Below are 20,560 nucleotides of genomic sequence, written 5' to 3' on the forward strand. Positions count from 1 at the left end.
CTTTTCATCGAGGCTGCAGCACAGAGTAACTTTTCTAAGATTATTTTCATTCTTGATAATCTCATTAAATATAGGGGTGAGTCGCTACACCTGAACCTCTTTATCCGGTGCTGCGGCAATAGCGTGCACCTTAATCCCATAATTCTTTGGGAGGGTAGTGCTACTTTCCCCCTTCACATGCCTATGTATGTCTCTGCAGAAGGAAAGCATGAGAAAAGAAGATTTAGAGTGGCTCCTTTTTATTTCAATAACCAGGTTTTTTCCCTCTCTGCTGGATACAGGGGTACTGGTAATTTTCTGCATGCAGAAATGGTCACAGGTTAGAGCCATTTCCTTTTAACCCTAAAACACAATGCAATGTATAGTTCAAAACACAGGGGGAAAAAACCTGTACAAAAAATCATTATTAATCATAAAACATAGTTGATCAGAGCAGCAGAAGTCTAAATGAATGTGATATCAATCAAGTGGGAATTCTAAGGGCTCCACAGACTAGTATTAAATGACAGTTAGCTGGAATGCTAACAACAGGCTGGCTTTATACATAGATCCATGTGCTCACTGTATTCATTTTATTTGTGTGTGTATGTGTCAAGTTGCTGTAGATAATTATGATTGTCTGAAGATGAGAGTATTTTTAAGCAATTTCAACTCAATGTAGTGCGATATTCACAACGTAATTCGCATTTTAGCTGAGGGAGTATCTGAAGAGGATCAGTCCATATTGTTATAAATAGCTTTCAGTCAGCCTCATAGTTACAATCACCAACACGTCATATATTGGTGCTCTGGTTTATTGTGATAGGAAACAATTTAATTGGACAGAATTTAATGATTAGTTTTAAAATAATATTATATTACAATTAAATAAACAGTCTGAATGTTATCAAAGAACAGATTTTGAGAAATTAAGCATTACATCACTGGCCAAAATCCATCGAAAGAATTCATCTCTTGATGTTTTCACTTGTTATTTATCACTTGATCTGTGCATATTTCTCTCGATTCAGATGAAGTGACAATTTTACCAGAGAAAACAATATTATGGATAGAGACTTTAGAGACATATTTTAGCCATAACATTTTGATGTAAAAAATGTGTTAATTATGATTTTTTTTTTTTTTTACAAACATGCAACTTCAGGAGTTGTTTCAGTTACTTGTAGATTATTGTAATGTTCTGACGGCACCCATTCACTGTAGAGGATCCATTGGTGAGGAAGTGATGTAATGTCACATTTCTCCAAATCTGTTCTGATGAAGAAACAAACTCATCTACATCTTGGAGATCCTGAGTGTGAGTATATTTTCAGCAAATGTTTCTTTTTGGATTAACTGTTCCTTTAAGAACCTGTTTTGCTTCTTGTTTCCCCCAAAACAGAAAAAAAATATATAATAATTGTGATAGATTTCTTTTAAAAATGAAAAGAGAATAGAAGCTGTGTTTTTAATAACACACTTGACATCCGAGCGATGTAATACCAGTGAAAATTAAAACTCTTCCGCCACTAGCTCACTTTTATTAGGAATCCTAAGATTGCTTTTGTTCTTCGGCTGACATCATATTTGAGGCTTGGTTTATTTTTGTGTAGAATAAGGTTGTTCGTAACAGTCCATGCAAATCAAAAGCCTTGATTTATGCACCTTTCTAGTGGCAGCTGGAACATTAAATTTAATTTTGCTGTTGCAGCCGGGTTCCACCTTGCGCAGTCTTGACACGGTGAACTGGGCCCGCCGGAGCACAGGAATTCATTACTACTTCCACAATATGCGAAAGCCACATTTGAATGAAACATTTGTCTCTTGTCAGAACAGTGTAAGATCTACTCTCTCTATACAGATATATTAAAAATAAGAGGGGAGGAAGGCCTCGCGCTTGACTGTAACAAAGCTAGAAATCGCAAGGCCTTGGCACATTAGAATAAGGCTTGTTAGATGTGGGATGGGAAACAATCTGTTTCTTGTCGTGATATTCCATTACTATTTTGGAAAAATAGCACCAAGCAAAGTAATGAGATTTGTTTTCCTCTCCTTGTACAGTTTTGCATTTTAGAAACCTGAAGGCACCCTAAAAAACAAATATCATTGCAAAATACAAGACTTTAAGGTTCAGTAACTCAGTTTCTTTTATTTAATGATATTTGCATTTTTTTTTATTTAAAGTAATTGTAAACAGCTATTTACATTATAGATATTAAATGGCTTTTTTTTTTATTTGCACATCAATAAAAATAATACAAATAATTGTAAACGCTGTCAGAGTTTATTAGTGTTGTGTCTGTATCAGCGTAAAAAAGCACATGTGAGAACCAAACGCTGTTCTGCATGGCTCTAGATTACCTCTGTATGCTGTTGTCTGGAAAGCAGCAAGGTTGATTACATGACCAGTGTAGTATGGCAGGGTGCCACCCTTTGATAAAGTGAATCCTTCATGCATGCAAAGTGATGGCTGTTGACTTCAAGGACATGCTGAATATTCCAATTGACTACCCACCCTCCACTAGCCCTGACGATTGTTCCTTATGACCCGGTATGGCAACAAACACCCTGAATACCCAGGTGATTCAGATTTAGGCCAAGCATGTGACTGCGGTGTTCTTAAACAATTGAAGTATGCTTATGTGGCTGTGGTATGCCACTTAAACCCTTTTTAAGGGTTTTAATACTTTCTAGATGAATTAAAGGTTGTTATTTTCAAGTTGCTCTGCTTCAGTTAGAAAATCCTTAAAACTGGCTGTTGTAGTTTTCTGGAATATAAAGCATAATGGTCTTTTGGATGATTTGCAGTGATCAGCATTGAACACTATGTGGATTAAAACTCCGAAAAGAGCAATATCATCTGCTTTTTGATATGGATAATCCTCTTGCCGTTAGAGGCATCAGGGATCATTGCGGCAGGTCTGTCTCCCCTATCTTGCCTGCTGTAGCTTTCCGATGACTCTGGATCCCCTGGGCCCTTTCAGAGCCAAAGTGTGCAGCCGATGTAAGGATGCAAATGACTTTCCAAGGTCCTTGTGATTGCTCATTAACTTTCAGCAGGCATAAGTCCTTACTTTATTATTGACTGCACAGAATACACAATACACTGACCTCTGCCACGCGCAACTAAATCTCTTCCTGCCAATCCATTGGACTGATTTCTGCAACCGACCAGAAAACTGCAGCCAGCAGTTTAGTCACCTTTAGTCACTTTTTGCAAGCAATGTATAATCTTTAATCACAACTGCATTCAATCATTGTTGATGTTCACCAGCGGTTTGTTTTTAGCCAGGTGAATGGAAATGCTAATGGAAAGATTTCACCAGAAATCATAAGGAACAAAAATGAACAAATAAACTGTTTTAATTTCTTCTGCTGTTTGGCCAACTCTTCCTACAACCTCAAATATTTACCCAAAGCAAGTAGGATTTCAGCAAGGCATTATAAATCCCCCGACTCGGATCCCCGCAAGCAATGCGCTTATGCAGATTAGAGGTGGTGAATCAACATATTTAAAGCACCTGACATTTGTCCTGATATATTGAATCGTTAGCGCGACAGAATCACTTAAGCTGGATCTACTAACAAGTTTCCTCTGGTTATTGACCTCTACACAGCAGCCCTGACAAGTGGAGCTGCAGCAAAGTTCATTAATAATGTGAAATAAATCAATTGCGGAGGAAATAGAGGAATCCCCTGTAGCTGGGTCATTTTGTCCCATCTTTTGACCATGTGTATTGGTGCGCTATGACAGCTTACCATTTGCTTTAAATATTCGATGTGCAAAGAATTCATACAGACATTTATGGAACATGAGTGTGCAGATTACGTTCAGGTCCCTTTCACTTCTGAACCATGTGCATGTCAGGTGAAATTCTCCCTGAGTGTTGTAAAGCTAATATATTTCTTAGAATATGAATTAAAAGTGAGAGTTATAAACTCAAAAGCATTGCCAGGCTTAAAACAGGGCTGAGATCTGTCCAATCCATTACACAAGTCATTCTGCAGGTTTTAAACTAAATTCTGAAATGGCTTAAAGTGAGTAAATTTTGCAGCGGTACATCGAGAACGTCTGTGAAATAGATAGATGCTGAGGGTAATACTTTGCGTTTTGCTTAGAGTTACTGGCATTCAACCGCAGAACTGGTTTTCTAAGGGACCGAATATAAACAAACACGGCCACAAAATGAAGATGAATACGTGTGTCTGGTGCGCGGCCAAAAAGCAGCGAGAACCTCTGTTCATTCATCAGTCATTTTGCAACTGCATCACAGGATAATTGCAGTAATGATTGTCAGCGTGGCCCATCAGAATGAACAGTCATGTTATATGAATTGTAGCACCACTCAAATAATCCAGAAATCCAAACAGTGCCGTAAACATTAAAATGTCATATTTGCTGCACTAGTTGAGATGGATATGATCCTATTAACCTCCATTAAGCGAATGCAATATCTAATGCCTGAATTGTGATGCTTGACAAAGTCCATTGTGTTTTTGCTTATACATTTAGGAAAATAATCCTAATGGACAGTAACAGACCGTTTATCATGAAGAAAACTGAATTTTGAGTTCTAACGATTGTGCTAAAACAGTCATATTAAAAAATGAGTGTCTCTTTCCATTTATATTTAATCATTTTTCACCCAGAAGAAAAACGCAGCATATTGATTATTTCAGTGTTGCAGAGTTGACTTTATCTTGTATGTTCTTATATTCTTCTGGATAGTTTTATAGCGAAAAAAGACTTTAAATAGAAAGATCATTTTGAAATCTAATCTACCGTCTGACTAATTAGTGTTTTTGTCACAGCAAAAGTGCCAGACTCATTTTTGCAGCTTGTCTGTCTCCCACTTTCATTTCTTCATCATTCTTCACTCCATCGATTCCTTTTCTTCATCAAGTGCCTGCAAGGCAGTGTGAGCTCTTTTGGCAGCAGGCAGGCCAGAAGCAGACGGAAGTGCGGTGTCAGCTAGTCGAGGCGTCCTTCAGCACTCCCTGTCACCGGAGCAATGAAGGACGAAGCCGCTGACAGAGGGGGGTGGGGTGGGGGATCACTGAATTTGTCATTCCCACTTGAAAACAGGGCGAAAACAGTAGCTGATACCTCTGTGTTCAGAGAATGAGATTAGGATTAGGCTTCAATCAGTTTTAATGTTTTGTTTTTTATCTTCATCAGCAGAAACAGTTTGAGATGATGTGTTATGTTTCAACATGAATCTTTTTGGAGGCTTTTTAAGGCATCTTAAAGACCAGAAATTTTGGAGTATATGGTTTCTGGTTGAACAGAAATATTTTCAGAACAATATTCATTAAAGGCATTTGATAATGCTAATATTCAGTGCAAACCCAAAAGTTGAACGTTTCTATACTTTTATTCACTTTTTTTTTACTTATATACCCAATATATAAGTCGTGTGTATATTGGTGTTATGGGTATATCTGTGTTACTTGAAATCAAATCAATTAAAATGAAAATTTCAGTTTAACTTGGATGTACTAAAACTGAAATAAAAAGAAAATGAAAACTATATATATAGACATTGAAAGACTAATCAAAATGACAAAAACACCACAAAATCACAAACAAAATATAAAATGAAAATGTAAAATACAAAAACAAGCTAATTTAAAATATCAATAAAGCTATGATAGTATCTCAGTGATACTAAATAACGTGTGTGTGTGTGTGTGTGTGTACAGTGTGCGTGAAAAAATATCTTGAGTTGCCAATTAATTTGAATATTATCATTTATTATATAATAGTAAAATATTCTTTGCTTTTTCTAGGGTATTATGTTCTAAGGTAATAATAATTGTATTTATTTACATATTTATTTATATATTAGTCTTAATATTTAATGCCTTTCATGTTTTTTACAAAGCGTTTCCACAATGACTTTTGTGATGATGATTATCAGTGATTTTCATTGTTCCAGAGCAGGAGGACATGGATAATGGCTATCTTTGAGAACAGCTGACTCAGGCTCTTCTCGATCCTCAGTCCATTTTGTTTTGAATGACCATGGGTAAACGACATATTTTTCTCCATTTAGATGATTTATTTAATGGAAGAAAACTTACTAACATTGTTTCCATAAGTTTGACACCACCCCCCCCCCCCATTTTCTGTGCTGTTTAATTTTAAAAGTGCAATCCATTGGAAAATAATAGACTGCAATATAAAAATAAAATAAATAATAATAATAATAACAATAAGACCGACACAGCAGCTGAAGTCACTGGCTGATGACTACACCAGTACTTTTAGATCTGTGGATGTAACCTGTATACCTAGAAATTTTAACTAAGATCTCATCACTCGTTTGCTTTTAACAAGCAGGCCTGAAATACCCAGTGTCCATTGTTTCAGGAAGAATAGACAAGCATTGAATTAAAGCTGCCAAGATGAATTGTTGACTTTAGGGCTAAAATGAATGTTTCTATCAGGAAGTGCTGCCAGGTAGACATCAGCGCAATGTCCTAACAATTCACAGAGACGGTTCCCTCAAGAGAGACTCCACACCATCTCACCTGACTGTCCTCGGACGGTGCGCAAGAGCTCGATTTGATTAAGAAGAAGGGATCTTAATCCCCCAAAATAGTGGAGCCACAAGTAATCTTGGTGCCTATGTACTCAAAGCAGATTGTGAGGGGAGTACTAAAGGTAAAAGACAATTTGGGGCATTCAGATGGACCCCGGTACTCTACAAACATGCTTTGAGCAGTGAGCTGAATTCTAACTCAAAGAGATGAGGAAAAAATGTTGATGTTATGTTCAGATAACTAAATTCATTAGACGTGTAAGTGGAAATCCAGAAAAGACAACAAAAGCCTTTGTAATGAATACACTCAAATTCACTTTTGACTTCACAATTTTCTGTTGCTGTCGTCAAAGCTGTGGATGTTTTCCCAGTGCATCTGTGCACGATACAGCAGCATCAATTTATCCTGATTATTGCTGCAGGGGTGGTCATTGTGTCTGATTGAATGGTAGCATTTACGGTCAATTTAGCAGCGTCCTTATCAGTGGGCATCGGCCTCATTTGTAAAGGCCTAATTAGCTGTGAAATACATGACAAGTCAATTGTTGTAAAGGAGGACACAGAGTAAAGCAGTGATAAGGCAGATGTCTGCATGCAGGAGATACACTTTAAGTGCTGTTGCCAAAAGTACCATCAAAAACAACAATACAGTGTAGAGAGATAAAGTGATGTATTGCTTATCTCACCTATATGTTATATAGTGACCCCAAAATCTATCTATATTATTATTATTATTATTTTTTTTTTTACATGCATATACAGTATATGTATAATTTTATATAATAAACAGTTGAACAGCATACACTGCCAGTCAAAAGTTTGGTATCGTCCCCTTGGAATTATAAGGTTTTATCTGACATTTTTGTCAAAATTGAGTTATTCACATATTCTTATTCTGTGACAACTTATTTACATTATGTGATGGTTTTTTTGAAGTTGTGTACATTTTGGGACTTTTTATTGAAAAAACAAAAAGGTTCTTTCTACAAAGACGAACTCTAACTTGGCTCTATAAGGTTCTATCTGCGTGATCCAATCAGCATTTCGAATTCACAGAAGAGGACCAATCAGGATCAACTTTATATGTCGTGTCACCGGCTTTAGATCGCAGTGTGAGGATTATGGCACGCAACAAAGTTTTTAAGAAACCTAAAGATCTACTATTGACGATCTTGTCAAGGACCGCAGCTCGAATTCCAGGCAAGTTCACTCTTTATTTTTTTAGGTCTTGCTGAGAAGATTGTTTTCATAGTTAGACACCACACCAGCCAGCAGTGCTAGCTTTATAGTTCCTGATATCAAGAGGCAAGCACTAAGATAAAAATAAAAAAAACTAACGAACCTATACTCAAAATAGTGCAATAATGTGTTTAATTACCCACCAAATTGTTACTAAAATTAACATCTGCACTCAACAAAATATTTAGACCTACCTTGCTTAATTTGAAATGTCCTAAATACATGAAAGTACTAAAAATATAAAATAAATGTCATAGAAAGGATACAATTTTACTTTCTAACACATTTTGAGACATTGTTACAACATTAAGTTTATATTCAACGTTCAAATAATGTTTTGGCAGATAGAACCTTATAATTCTAAGTGAAAAGTGTTTTTTTAGAATTAGAAGGTTCTATCTGCATTTGACTCATTCCAAAAATCCCCATTTACGAATTCGATAGGATTTTGATATTGTATATTTAGAATACATTTAGGGTCCCTGTTATTTTCATGTTTGAAAGAAACTTGTTCCCCATGTACATTTTCCTATATGTAATGCAAAAACTTTGAAGCTCAATATCTCAAAACTGCTCAGAACGCAGATAGACCCTTATAATTCCAAGGCGACGATATTATAAATGTCTTTACTGAAACTTTTTTATCACTTTATTGCATCTATGTTAAATAAACGTATTCGACTTCTAGACATACAATAGAACATAATTTTGTTTTTGTTTTTTTCAGACTTGACCAATCTGTCGCTGCTTGTATTAAGTGAGGTGTCTATGGAAAGAAAACCGGTGAGCTCCAGGTTTCAACAGGCATCGGTAAAATCAAGCAGGTGCTACAAAATGCTCTGCTCTTGGGCCGACATCTGTTTGCCATATAAAACTCCAGGACTCTATCAACCATTTATGTACATAAATGACATAGAAATACAAACTTGAAATTTCACATTGAACTGCAGCTATTTTAAGCATTACGACTCAATTGCTGTTTATAGCAGCTAGGGAAAATAATGTGGTTTTGGGTGCAATAGAGTAGAGTGGAAATATAAGAAAAAATGTAGGTATAGAAAATGGCACTAATGGTAGAGGATATGAATTAGTTACACTCACTGTGCTGAATCAGGCATAATTTGGATAGACGTTTTAAACTGTTGCATTTGGCAGGCCCACCCTGTGCCCCGGGCAATAAAGCATGGATAGCTGTATCTCTCCTCAGTTTTGGTGGCGAACGGAAATTTATGAGGCGTCTGATCTATCTATGTTCTGGCTTGCCCATCTGCCCAGTACAAGCTATTGGCAACAATTCCACAATGGCACAGCTTGCAAATGTGCCACAGAACAAGAAATTTTAATAAGTGTTCAGCATTTTCTTTCTTGTCAACAGCCTCATGTTTTCAAATGGTGTGTTCCATAAAATCAAGTTTGATTTGTTTTTGACATTTTACTGGGAAATTAAATAAAGCGGTAAAACTTATGTTGAAAAGAACATGATCAAATAATTAAAACTGCAAATTTGCCTAATTCGTTTTTATATATATATATATATATATATATATATATATAGTGTTTTTTTTTTTTTTTTGCTTAACTACTTATCTCAGGTTTTGACTGCAGAGATACATTCTTTAAGACTGAAAATCAATGTTGATTTGCTGCTTTTTTGACAGAATCAAAGTGTCTGAAAGCAAATGATATATACTCCTATCAAAGAGCAGCAAGGCAAACATGACTAACGCTTTGGACACTATGAAAGGAAAGAGAAACAGGGAGCGGGTTTGAATATCTGGCTGTCTGGGTCCTGTGCGGGACATCCTGCTGGGTACCCTGTTTTCTTTCTATACAACTGGCACTGCAGTGCATCCCTCAGCAGTGGCGGCCTGACCCCGGCTCACTGTGCTGGGTTTATTTGAGCTGCGTCGTGTGCGGCACGCAGGAATCTAACTTGGCCACCCCTGCTCACAGTCAGCCCTGAGATGCTGTGTTCAAGCTCTGCCATGGGATCTTTGCGTTCTGAGAGTGCCTACTGAGTGTTTGTTTGACGTTTGTCATGTGTTTGTGCATTTATGTACATTGAGGACGATAGGGGATTGGATTACTGTGGCTCTGGAAACAGGTGGAGAAGAGATTGTGTGTGATAAGCAGACAAAACTGCATGACATATCACACTTGAAATGAACATAATAAGTTAAATACACAACCTTTCACAGGTTGGGAGTCAGTAAGATTTTTAAAAATGAAATACTTTTATTCAGCAAGGGTGCATTAAATTAATTTATCATAAATTACAGTAAAGGCATTTACATTGACTTCCATTTGAAGTAAATTGTGTTGAACGTTTTGAACTTTTTAATTGAATTGTTTTATTTTTTAACATTGATAATAATTCTAATGTTTCTTGAGCACCAAATTGGCATATTAGAATGATTTGTGAAGGATCACGTGACACTGAAGACTGGAATAATGATGCTGAAAACGGATACTTTTACTGCGTTTTTAACAAGTAGGTTCAACCTAATTGTCTTATTTTAAAAACAATAAAAAATAAAATCTTAGTGACCCCAATCTTTTGAACATAATGCATCATTTCTATCTGCAAAAACATCAATAATATGTATCAGAAAAGACTGTGGGACATTGCTGTTTCTTCTACAAAGTAAACCAGCCATACACCCTAAAAACCAAAGCGTTTGAGTTTCATGTTATCTAGAAGTATCATAAATCACATCAGAGTATGTAGCTACTTTCCCAGAAGTCGGAGTTCAGAGGTCATAGGGCTGTTAATATGGCCTACTTTGTTTAATTAAGCAAAAATGAAAAGTAAGGCCTGTGGCAGCATCCTGAATCATCTTGGGCGACCGCCATGGCAGCTGTTCAAAGTTCTGCTATGGAAATGCTCAATATTTAATACATCGATTAGCATTAACAGCTCGAGCAGAACTGTCTCAATAGTTCCATTATTATTTGATTTCTCTCCGTGGAGCAATGAGAAGTGGCATAATGAAAGGTGGATCTCTATTTCAACCTTGAAGGGGTTGGGCGCCCTGCCAGTAATGAAGATGTATTAAACCTTAATGTAACTTAATGTAGCAGGTGTCTTAAATATAATGTACAGTAGCTCTTTCTAAAGCATTATATTCATCCCTACTACCTTAAAAGCCACTAAATCTTGTGGGCTAAGTTCGTCTGGATATAATTTCCCTTCATTAATCGATAGAAAAATTGTTAACACACCTTAACTGGGATCCATTAGTCTGTCCCCAGACAATAAATGTGCCAATGTAGCCCAGCGGGGAGTGCAAACTGCCTGGTGCACTCAGGTTAATGGCGAAAGTTGAACAAGTGACCACTTGATCTGCAAGGACGTCATATTCAGCAGCAGTCTACTCTCTGCAGGATGACAAAGATTGAGAATCAAAAGAGGACGCTGATACTGTATACTTCAACTTCAGGGTCTCATCAGGGTGTATGTGAACAGATTAGACAATCATCAACTTATGCTGATGTAAATTATCTTAATAATAGTCCAAATAGTCTGCTATATGTGTATATTTTCTATAAACTATTTTTTTGTTGTTGTTGCTCCAGATGCAGAAAGAAACCCACTGATCTTAATTCTGCCACAAGCCTTTCTTTTAGTTTAGTTACATTAGACTGTGAGTAACAGTTTTCTATTGCTGAAATGTTTTCGAACAGTCTTGTCATTTAAAGGCATGTTCACAGCACTTTTCACTTTCCATGGCTTGACAGAGGTGAGCTGCTATGATGCATGATTTCAATACTCTTCCTCATCCGAGGGTGACCACTGGAGGTCAATTGACACACGTTTGTGACAACATCTCTCTTCCATTTATAGACTTTCCAGCTGGTTCCTCCAGAAATTTTGTTTTTGCATCTTTTTTCCCTGGAATACTTTAAATGTTTATCTTTTACTTAAATTAAAGAACGTACAAACTTTTTGAACTTTTGAATGGTTGCATACAGTTTTTTTTTTTTTTTTTTTTTTTTTAGAAGGGGGGAAAAAACACCATCCAGTATAGCATTTTGAGTGTTTTTTTAAATCACATAGTAGATTATGGGAATAACCCTTCACCTTATCTTTTTCAGCTATGTCTCTTCTTACTGTTCCCCTGGAGGTGTTGTGATGGTGTGTCTGTAACACAGTGTAAACACAGAACAGCTGCTGTATGTATGTTCAGACAGGCCTGTGTGAGAGTCTCCACATAATTGAATTCGGTCAACCTGTTTTGCTCTCCCTCTCTCACCGCTGAAGCCACTTAGCGGGCTAATTATTATTGGGATGAGTCAGCTCTAATATATATCACATCCCCAAAAAATCCATTGAGAATATCAGTGGATATCCCGAGCGCAGGCTGTGTGAAAATTAGATCAATGAGAGAATATATGTGACAAAGGGGTAATTAAGTGGTATCATGCTGCCAAACCTGATGGGGAGGAGAGAAATGTGTGAGGTAATTCCATTTACTTCGTCTTGGATTGTGCCCTATCATAACTGTTAATTCAGATGTAAATGCATTCTGCCAACTCCTTGCCATTAAGCATGCATTTAATTGCTTCCATAAAGCTTTTAATATGCAGCACACAAAACCGAGACATGACATCCACGCTACGGAGTGCATCTGCACTGCCATAGCTTCGATAACATTGGATAGGTGGCGAGAGGAGGGGTTCGGATTCAAATATATTAGTGTTACACAAACATCTGAGGCCATTTCACGTCCATAATTCATCTTGGGCATGTATATTGTCTGCGCACAGAAAGAGTTGTTACAATCCATGCTTCTGTTGTCTCCTGCCAGCAAAAAAAGCCTTATCTTGTCGCTAGACAAGAGCTTAAGGCCGCCGCAGCACACCGGTCCTCTGATAAGGGAGAGACAAGGGGAAGGGAGGAAACATCAGACGCAGAGGGAAGAGGAGAGGGAGAGATAAAAATACGTGTTCAGGCATCGGTCTCCACCTGACAAACAGACCACACATTAAAGCCGAACAAAGACAACAGACCATCAATTCAACGATATGTACACAATCATTACAACGGAGAAACAAAGGCTGGTGTCAATTGCGCCGGCATTATGTGCAGTCTCTCAAATTAAAACCTTGTAGCGAAGCGCATCTGATGGCAGGAGCTATTTAGCGGCAATATTTCACAGGGCAGCCAATGAAAAGCAATAACTGTTTTATTTAATGTATCTGCTCCTGGCAGCTGCTCGGGGAAGGACGCTTAATAGAAGCTGTCGATCAATGTCAGGGCCGGGGCAATAAGAGCCCCTCACTGCAATAAACATGAAGAGAAGATAACGCTGGTCCTAGCTGATCAGTGCCTTGTTAACTTCCAGTCTAGCAGGCCCCGTTTGTCATTTTATTTTGTAACACTCATAATTCGTCATGCTAGATGGCTATCAGAGAGCTCGCTCTTTCTTTGCGTTCTTCTAATTTGCCCCCTGAGGAGAGGCGAGGTGAAAAATAGCACGGGAGGAGAACAGCTACTTGTAAATAATGTACATCATCCTGACACGACAGATCTATGGCCAGATCAATGTGTGTGTACTGTGAGGGGATTTGCGTACGGGCGCGTGTGAGCGATCGGAGGACGTCCAGGGCGGATGGAGACATCTGTTGATTCGGGAGATACAGGATGTTTACTTCTAGGACAGAGAAATCTCTTGTTTCTTTGGTTAATATTGTGAAGAACATATTGGCCATTGCTCAAAACAGATAAGTGAGTGTTTGTCCTGACATGGGGTCACTTTGGTCTTCAAACTTTACTTTGTGTCGGTGTGTTTCGATTGGGTTTCTTTCTTTGGTTACAGAAAAATATGATAGGTTGGAGTTATGGGTGACGCCAAAATAAAAGTCATCTATAAATAACTTCAATCTGGACCATTTTCACAGTTTGATAATGAATATCCGTCTAAATTAACATCTTAAATAAGAAACATATTGATATATTCTTATTTTTAATTAATCTTTTGCTTTTTTTAATTGATTAATAAAATTAGTACTTTTGTTGTATTTAATAGAAAATTATATATTTTAAAATTATTTATATAACATTATATAAACTTATTTTTTTAAATATGTAAAACCATCTTTTTCAAAATGTAAACGTTTTTTTGTTTTCATTTTTAAATTATTTTTTTTATATATATTTAGTTTTTTTACTTCTAGACTCATAAGAATAATTTTTCTATACAATTTTTATAAAAGTATTATTTATTAAATAATTATCACAATATAAAAAAATCTTCCGTGGTAATGCAATAATAGATTTTTTATATTTAGCCAGGAGCTCTTAACAGTTTGGTGCACAGTTTTTTATTATTATGAACTCTTTATATAAAAAGAATATAAATATATGAATTAATAATAAAATCTTAAATATTATTATTATTTCAAATAAATGTGCAATTATTTATTAATATATTATTATTAAAATTATTGTTGTAATATATTATAGCTGTTTTTAGATTTTAGATTTATTAAGATGTAAACAATTTCTCTCTATTTTTACCCTCTTTTGTATCATAACAGGTTTTTTTTTTTTTTTTTTTTTTAGTAGCTCTTAACATATTTACACACGTCTGTCTTGTTCCCACCACATCTAGCATTGTTTTGCTTTAAACACAGTTAGACTAAAGTAACTGAAGACTAGGAGAAACCGATTTAATCTTTATAAAAACCTTCACCCAAAGTCCCCTGACTCAAGGGAGTGGAGATGAAATGCTTCTTCACATTAGTAATGTCAGCACAAAATGATTATCTTCTCTGAATAATTTATCCCCTTGCACAGAGTAATTTCCTTATCTTTCTTATTTTGCCTCTTTTACTGCAGAGGAAACAGTAAATGGCTGTTAGTCTTCAGAAAACCAATGGATCGTCTTTTCCATCAATCAATTAAAAAACACTTACCTCACACTCAACATGATTTATATCTTGTTAATAGAATTGTCTCACCATATCCCTGTATTATTATACCTCTAAATTCCATTAGCTATTTGCTTAATGCTCAATTTAAGGCTGACCTCTAAGGGGAGAGATATAGCCGTATTAGTCTAATAATAGTCATTGTACAATGAACCTCTTTCTGGGAATGCTGTAGGTCAGGGCAGTGAGAGGTCTCTGGATACGCTGAATAAAGCGCTCATCATAGTGACCTCTCTATCAGAGTACACAAACTCCCTGTGCTTTAAAAGAGCATCAGTGCATGGCCATAACACCCGGAGATTGATTTCGCACCTTGTGGAATTCGGAATGCTGCACAGAAACATGGAGGCACTGTTGGGCATGATGTGATGTTCCAGAAATCCCTGGCTGGAAATTTATTCCCAATTGAGTGTATTTCCATGACTTTTTGCTTGATGCATGCAAATTTCCATAAGATCCAGATTTCTCTCTCAGCGATCGCACACAGGAATTCCATAGATCTAAATACGACACACTGTATCTGGCATCTGTTCTCTTTAGATTTGGTTGTTATTTAGCATGCAAACAAACCCATTCTCACAGACCGACTAGAACAGAGAGCATTCATAGAGCATTCACCTCTAATGGTTCTATGAGTGGTTTTAAAACTGCATTCCACTGAGTGCCCTTGACACAGTTGCATGTAAGATAGATTTTAAATATTCATTACAGCAGGGCCTAAAGACCCATCATCACCCAGAGACAAGGCAGCACTGCTGCAGGCAGTTAAAAACTACCGGATAGCGTCATCCAATAATCAATCACGGAACTTGCCCATGATTGGGATCATCTATTACTTTAACAAGTTGTATAACATTTTAATACATTAGGCATCAAAAAATCCAGCTTTATCAAGGTTTTCTCTGCACAGTCGAAGTGAAAGTTATTATTCATTCATTCATTAATGGGAAATGAAAAGTTTTAATAATAAAAAAGAAACATTTTGTATATTTTCTGTTTATTGACTGTTTAAAAGCTTCTTAATTGCACATACATTTAATTAAACTAACATTTTAGAAAATATTTAGTTACATTTTAATTTTTAAAAAATTTTTATTTGTGAAATATAAACCTGCAATTACAAGAAAATATCAGAATTGTGAGATAAGCAGTTGCAATTACCTTTTTTATTCTCTGGCACAAATAAAATACTTGACATGAAAACTTAGAATTGTGAGAAACAATTATCTTTATTTTTTCATGCCAGAAACGGGCTTCTTTAGTTTTTACCCAGAACTTAAGCTTGCATTCATTCTTAGTTGGGTTCTTGTTTATGTTTAAGGATTCTTGTGCCAGTCAAACTCCACTATATACTTGAATTAAGAGCATGCTAAATTATTAATACCGGAGTATTATTTGTGAATGTCCATGCAGAAATGATTATAACCATTCTAGTAATTATCTAGCATTTTACCCTTGAATGTAAATATATAAAGGGAAATATTTGGCACCAAAAGATTATTTTGGTTCTGCACACCTATTTCCTTTATTTTAGTTCACATCTTGTCTTGAATCTCTGCCAAGAGAAATACTTTAATGTATATTTCTGTAGGGAGAGCACTGTGAGAATCTCACCAGGCCTTCTTTAGCATTCCATCTAGTACTGCCCCCGAATAAGATATTTGTTTAATTTCTAAGGTTCATTTATTATCTCTCACTAAAGAAACATGGATATACTCAAGCGATGTACAGTAAACTGCAAAAATATGTATGTATGACGCAAACACATTTTTCCAGCCCCATTCAGTGGATCCTGCTTTTCCCAGCACTGGCATTAATGGAACATACTGACGGCAAATAAATATTCCACTGAGGCCGTTTCATGTAGAGAGGGGTTTTGAATATCAAATCTGGGTTTTGATCTAGTCAGATGATCCGTACAGTAATAACAGGGCAGAGACAACAGCTCCCCATGGATAAAACATAGAGCTCGTATAGCCAAATGCTGACCACAGTTATTAGATTAGTGTAAATCTTCATGGCATGATCAATAGCAACGTGTTTATTTTTGTGCACTGAGTTATTCATTAGAAATTCAAACAGCCTTAAAGAGGCTCATTAGGATCTGATTTGCTGGGGCTCACAGAGACTTATTGCCCCATTGTGGAGAAAGAGAAAAGGCCACTGGAGACAGCGAGGGGTAGATCCTCCTCACAATGGACAATTTGTTCACATGGCTCAACTAGAAAAATCAAAGGAAAGAAACTTAAGATGATGTCTGTCTGTGCGCAAATACAAATATAGTGTGGTATGCCATTTTCTGTGATGTAATGCAATCGCAATTAACTGCAGTTCCAAATAATGATATAATTTCAAATTATAAAGAAGTTTAAAACATAAGTTTAGCTGTAAATTTAGCTGTAAGGTGTATGCATTTGATTTAGAGTCATTGATTGGGGAATCCGAATCAATACACTGATTGCACAGTTTATTTGATTCACTGAAAAGAATGATTCGTTGGAGTCATTTGCTCAGGAGTCAGACACTTCTGGTTGTGTTGTAAGTTGTTACAGTATATAAATAAGTATTTCGTTCAGGAATCAGTCCACTATGATTGTGCTGTATGCTTTTGGTTTCCTGAAAGAACTGTATGTATTTAGTACGCATGTCCACAATGGCGAAAGAATACGCGTGCGAAAAACTGTTCGGTTCTGGTATTTTTAATTTTTAATTAATGGAACCGTTTCTGAATGATTAAACCTATTTATCCATGTATTAAAATGATCAGAGAGAATCATATTATATTTATGAGAGGATTTAAAATCAGGAGTTTAGCAATGCATGCTTTTGTAGGTCTTAAAAGCTATTTTGTCATTATCACATTATTGCATTACCATTACTCGGCGTACAGTAGCCAGTTCAGATAATTCAATTGAATTGCATTAGGGAGCTCAGATCCCATTTGACTGGGGAAATGGAACATTAATTGGCATTTGTTCAAGCCAAACAAAGGACAGCAAGGGAATATTACCAAATTAAAAGACTTTCAAACGCAGAGAATAAATCTTCAAGGACTAACACAGCCTCGGAATAAAAAAGACCAAACACACTAGAAAATGTTTTTAAAATAAGTGGTTCATGAAAGTGCACGCAGCGAGGATTACATTTATAATTCGCTGACAAAAGAGGCCAACTCTCACTAAACTCACGCACAACAGCGTTTTATGGTTTTAAACATGTCCTTCAACCAATACGCCTGTATAGGTCGTTTGTCAAAATCCCTGAAATATGACCTATCAAATCATATACTACAGTTACGCCCATATTGGGATCATGACACTTTCATATTAATGCTTTGTACTCGTTTATCTGCGTCATAATTCTGGATTCGTATAGCTCCGTTAGTAGAGCATCGTGTTATACGACAATATGTAATCATGTGATCATGGCTTTGATCCAAGAGATCGCACATGCTCATAAAATGTATATACTCTGTAAATCACGATTTTGCATGATTTCTGTGAGGGTTGGTTTAGGGGCGGGTTAGGTTTAGTCGTTAGTATGAATTAGCCGCCTTGTAAAATATGTATGATTTGCCAAGAGATCGGGTTGAACCATGTTAAAAGTCCACACAATGCATTAAAATAAACCCACATTTTGATTGGTAATGACATTCATACGTTAATTCATGACGACTGATGCAGCACGACACTGTCATTATTTTTACAGCCTCTAGAGGGCACTTAACTTTAAAACGGAAATATATGTCGTAATAAGGTGCTTGCACAAACGACCTATAGGGTCGCTTTTTGTTGCAATTAAACAACAATCAGAGGTTTTCTTCATCGCCAGTCAGCTTGTTTTCTGAACACCTTCTTTTATAGCAGACTGTGCTTGCGGGAGGGGAAGGGGGGAGTTTTTTCCACCCCTCTTTCACTTTCCATCTCGGTGCTCCTCAGTGAATTGATGGAATGACCTGGACTTGATCTTTGAGGTCAACATGCCTGATGGTTCCTGCAGATTGATAAATTGATTCAAAACTATTACCATGGTAAAAAAGCAATAAGGTCATAAAACTTGCATTGGTCCAGCTGAGTAAATCCAGGGCATTTTGCCGAAGGAGTGGCACAGGAGGATGGGAGCATGCGTCGGAATGAGAAAGCGAGAAATGACTTTGAAGAGCTCATCATCTCCAATCTATTTTTCCCGCCTGTGCTTCATGTCGCCGCATAGAGGCACTTCATTACAGGGGAATAACTGTACACAGCCTATGCTGCCCGCCTGCCTCCTGCTCCTCACGGCTTCCCTGAGGGGCTTCAGGTGCTTAATACCTCATCACTGGCTTCATTGAACGCTTTAATCTGCACTCCTGTGATCAATAGAATCCCGATGTAAATTAAAAGGGCCATTCCGTGTAATCAAACCTGTTAATGCTCATTCTGAAAACCATTATTTGTGGAAGGCATTTAGGGGGAATTGCCACACTGACAAGCCCCCTTGCTCGCAGAGATTATCAGAGGACAAGGATTTGGACAAAGACAGAGAGAAGGATGAGAAAGGGGGATCCAGTCTGTCCCTTGCCAGCATAACGTGCCCTGCAGACAGATAGAGGGATTGAGGGAGAGCGAACGCGAGAAAAACAAAGCTGGTGGAACTCAGTGTAGAGCAGAACAGAATGGGAGGATGGGCGAGAGCGGAGATAAGTTTAGGAAGAGGGACCACCTGTCTGCTCGGGCCTCTCCGAGACTCATACGCGCAGAAAATGAAATTTTCAAGCCTGCCATTTCTGCGGCAAATTAGATTACGCCAGCTGCTAGTGACCAAGAGCTGTAGCTTCCTTGGTTCTGAAATTGAAAAAAGGCAAGTGCTGATGAGATGGTGAATAACTGGCTCGGCTTTGATAGCAGACAGGTGAGAGAGTCTGGCGATTGCACACAGGAGTCCCAAAACTTAAAGGGGTCATGAACTGGCTTTTTTATTATTTTGTACTGTTCTCTGAGGTCCACTTATAATGTTATTATTTAGAAATGAATAGACTATTTTCTGTCCTGTTTTGACCTGCTCATAGAACGCTCTATTTGAAAAGATGTGGCGGATTGTAGACTCAGAAGTAAACGCCCACTGTTATGATTGGCTAATAGTTGTTCATAGATGGATGCTGCTGGGATTTAGGTAAAAAATGCATAAATACTCAGTACATATCAAACGCTCTGTAATAACAGACAAAGCAATATTGACCACGTAATAAAAACGGTTACTCACACTTGTTTGTTTCAAGATTACTGTCAGATCCAATATAGTCGGCACAAGCATCGTCTTTTAGTTTTAGTCTTTATGAAAATCCTATGGAAATCGATCTGAATCTTTATTAAAAATAATGTTGGGATCAGAAGGAAAACAATGCAAAGACCATGGCAAGGAGCTATCTTTATTGTTTAGTTTCTGCACCCTGCATTTGCCTCTCTTGTTATTTACACTACATGTGCAAATTGGTGGGCGGAGCTAAACAGACAGTGATGTAGAAGCATGCGTTGATCTTAATCTGCGGAGGCAAGGTTTAGCCTGACTATTAGGTCATAAAGTGGTACATTCCACAACCTGTCGTTTAGGCAGATTGCCTTCAATATAGCTGTCAAAAATAGCTGTTTTTAGACTAACAAGAGAGATTTGAGTTCTAAAGCTTACAGAATGTTTTTATAGTACTATAAAATATTGTATGACCCCTTTAAAGCATCATACTGAATATTGCTGCAGAGAGGTCTTTGGAAATACTAAATGTTCACAAACCCACTCACTTATATGAACACGATATGGTATGTGCCACAAAATATCATTGTGAGGTAAATAATGTGCTGTCGTAGCATCTCCTTTTTGATTTTCCACAT

Source organism: Carassius auratus, chromosome 46 (genome assembly GCF_003368295.1).
Source record: "Carassius auratus strain Wakin chromosome 46, ASM336829v1, whole genome shotgun sequence".
Classification (NCBI taxonomy): domain Eukaryota; kingdom Metazoa; phylum Chordata; class Actinopteri; order Cypriniformes; family Cyprinidae; genus Carassius; species Carassius auratus.